This window comes from Gavialis gangeticus, unplaced genomic scaffold (assembly GCF_001723915.1).
Source record: "Gavialis gangeticus isolate Ggan-Ray unplaced genomic scaffold, GavGan_comp1, whole genome shotgun sequence".
Taxonomy (NCBI): domain Eukaryota; kingdom Metazoa; phylum Chordata; order Crocodylia; family Gavialidae; genus Gavialis; species Gavialis gangeticus.
Window position 1 is genome coordinate 5017765 of NW_017729003.1, and position 3577 is coordinate 5021341.

Here is a 3577-nt window from a genome sequence, read left to right on the forward strand (position 1 = left end):
GTGATCAGCTTGGCTGGCATGGCCAAACAAGCCTGGCTGTGATCTTCACAAAAGATACCCACAGGAGCATGTACCATACTAGAAAAAGACCCAATTCTTAAAGAGATTTTTCCAAAACCTCCCATCTTAGCCTTTAAATAGGCACTGAACTTTGTCAACCTCATTACCAGAAGCAAACTTCCTATGGCCCAACCCATACCAAATGGATCCAGACCATGCCAGGACAAGAATCATAAAACCTGCCAATACATCTCCACAAGTCCCACAATAATGACACCCCACAACAGAACCATTACCATTCCTGGATCTTACACCTGTACTTCCAAAAATGTTTTATATTTCATCCAGTGTACCAAATGTCCTGATATAAACTACACAGGAGAAATCAAACAACAACTGCGTACCAGAAGGAATTCTCACCAAAAATCTACCAACCCCCCCCAATTATCTGTGGGTGCACATTTTTCTAAGACAACCACTCTCCCAATCTCTCAGTTCTAATCCTCAAGGGGAATTTATAAAACATCTTTTGTAGATGAGCCTACAAACTTCACTTCATAAATCTACTGGATACAAAAAATCATGGGCTAAACATAGCCATTGGATTTATGGCACATTATAACCTGCCTGCTATCCAATAACCCCAGGTAACCTCTTTGTCTTTTACCAGCTACATTCTATCACCAGGTAAACCTACTCCCCTTTTCCCCCCACCTACCTGTCTCACAACTATTAACTCACATCCCCTCTGATCTTCCCTGCAACACATTTGCATGTTCACAGACCTGTGTTTTGCTTGTTGGCTTCTATTCCACCTAGGAGAACACAAAACATCCAACAGACTCTCCCTATGCCTGAAGTAGGGTGTTTGTGCCTGAAAGCTTGCAAAGAACATTTTTTCCAACTATTTAGTTGGTTAAATAAAAGATGCCACTTTCTTTTTTTTTAATAGATTTCATAGACATTAGGGCTGGAAGGGACCTCGGAAGATTATTGAGTCCAGCCCCCTGCCGCAGAGGCAGGAAGTCAGCTGGGGTCAAAAGATCCCAGCAATATAGGCATTCAAATGTTTCTTAAGAGTCCAGAGTATGTGCTTGTGCCACCTCTGGAGGGAGTCTATTCCAGGCCTTGGGGGCTCGGACAGCAAAGAAGTTTTTCCTTATGTCCAGCCTAAAATGGTCTTGGAGGAGTTTGTGACCATTTAACCTCGTCATCCCTTGGGGCTCTCTTGTGAACAGGCATTCCCTCAGATCCCAATATAGACCCCTTATATATTTATAGGCAGCCACCAGGTCCCCCATGAGCCTGCGCTTTTCTAGGCTGAAGAGTTCCATGGCTCTCAGCCTCTCATCATAAAGGCCTGTTCTCTTGCCCTCTGATCATGCATGTGGCTCTCCTCTGATCTCTCTTTTGTTGACTTTGCCAGTTGCAACATCAAATTGGTGGCTCATATTCATCGTGTGGTCAATCGCGATCCCCAAGTCCCTTTCGGCCGTGGTGCTAGCAAGCGTAGCACTGCTGAGCCTATAAGCATGATGCGGGGTTTTTTTTCCCCTGAGGTGGAATACCTTACATTTTTCTGTATTGAATATCATCAGATTTTTACCCACCCACCTTCTAAGCCTGTAAAGGTCGGGCTAGATCACCAGCCTATCCTCCAGTGTGGACGCTTTATCACAAAGTTTGGTGTCATCAGCAAACTTGGCCAGTCTGCTTCTAACACCAATGTCTACACTGTTAAGAAAGATATTAAAGAATATAGGTTGAAGAATGGAGACTTGGGGGACACCACTGGTCACAGAGTACCATGATAATTCACTTCCATCAATTACCACTCTCTGGGTCCAAACTCGGAGCCAATTCCCCAGCCAGTGGACTATGATGTAGCTGAGGCTACAGTTGGCCAATTTGTCTATGAGGAGATCATCGAACATCAGATCAAAGGCTTTTCTGAAGTCCAGATATATGATGTCAATCTTTTCTCCCTTATCCAGGTGACATGTCACCTGGTCATAGAAGGAGATGAGATTGGTCAGGCAAGACCTCCCCGCAACAATCCATCCTAGCTGTCCCTCAGAATGTTGCCATAAGCCAGTTTGTCAAGAATGGTTTCTTCTATAATTTTTTCCAAAATCTTCCCAGGGATTGAGGTCAAGCTGATTAGCCTGTAGTTCCCTGGATCTACTTTCCTCCCTTTCCTGAAGATAGGCACCACACTGGCCTTCTTCCAATCTTTGGGTACTTCACCTTAGCACCCTGAGTTCATGAAGATCCTTGCCAGTGGCTGGGCTATGATGCTTGCCAGCTCCTTAAGTACCCTGAGATGCAAACTGTCAGGACCAGGTGACTTGAAGGTGTTCAGTGTCTCAAGGTGTTCCTTTACAAGGTCTACAGTGATGTTGGGTATAAACTTACCCTTATCCTAGCCATCCCGCATCATGTTGGGCAGGATGGTCCCTTTGGGCTGATGAAAAAATGATGCAAAATACCCATTAAGCAGGTTGGCTTTTTCCTGGGTGTCCGGTGTTCCATCTGGTTTTTTAAAACCCCCCCCCACACATTCTCTAATTTAAAAAAACCCAAATCCACATCTTTCCATTATTAAAATGAAATGCCAGTATATATATAACCAAATTGCCCATCGAGAATAACTGGGTGGAGGCAGGTGGGGATGGAGCACCATGTTCACTCCCACCTCATCTGGGCCCACTTCCCCCCTTTCCTCCCTGACCGCTTTAGGGTCTGGCCCTGCTTTCCCCCTCCTCCACTTTTTCGGGCCCTTGGACCGCTCCTCGCCTCCACCCTGCTCCACCATCACTGCCATCATGGCATCAGGCTCACTGCTCTCCTCCGCTACCACAATCCCACTCCTCCCCTCCCTCCCCCCTTGTCACTGCTGCACTGGGTCTGGGCCCGCTCCCCTTTTCGCCTCCCCCCATCATGTCAGGACCACCCGCTTTGCCCCACCCCCATCACTTGGTTTCTTAGCCCACTCCACCTGCTGCTGCTGCCACCTCCAAGGAGTGGGGGGGAGGCAGCGCCACTGGCCTGCCCCCCCATACTCTATTCCCCTCTATCATGGTGGCACTCTGCTACACCACGGCCACCTGCTGTCCATCACACTTTATTCTCACTCTGATTGGCTGCCAGACAACCAATCCGAGTGCAAATGAAGTGTTACAGACAGACAAAGGCTTTTATATGGAGATAGATAGGCATAACTTGAACATGGTGTTTCATTGATATATTTAAAATTTTTAAGCAATTTGGAAGACTACCAGTGACTCAGCCACTATAAAAAGTAAATTCTAAATACCTATACTTTTTGGCATTTGATTTTGTTTTTTTATCAGGGAAAATCAGAGATCCCCCTGCACCCGTTGCTCACTAGGATGTGCGCCCAAATGTAGCTGTCCCCCCTTCCCTGCACTGCTTTGTGGCACTCAGCAGCTCTGATACACCAGTGCCCTACCCATATCATTGTGCCTCACTTCCTACCCACAGCCCCCCACACTGCTGGCACCCCTCACTTCTTACCCACAGCTCCCCAACCCAGCGGTGCTCCATGTGTCAGGGT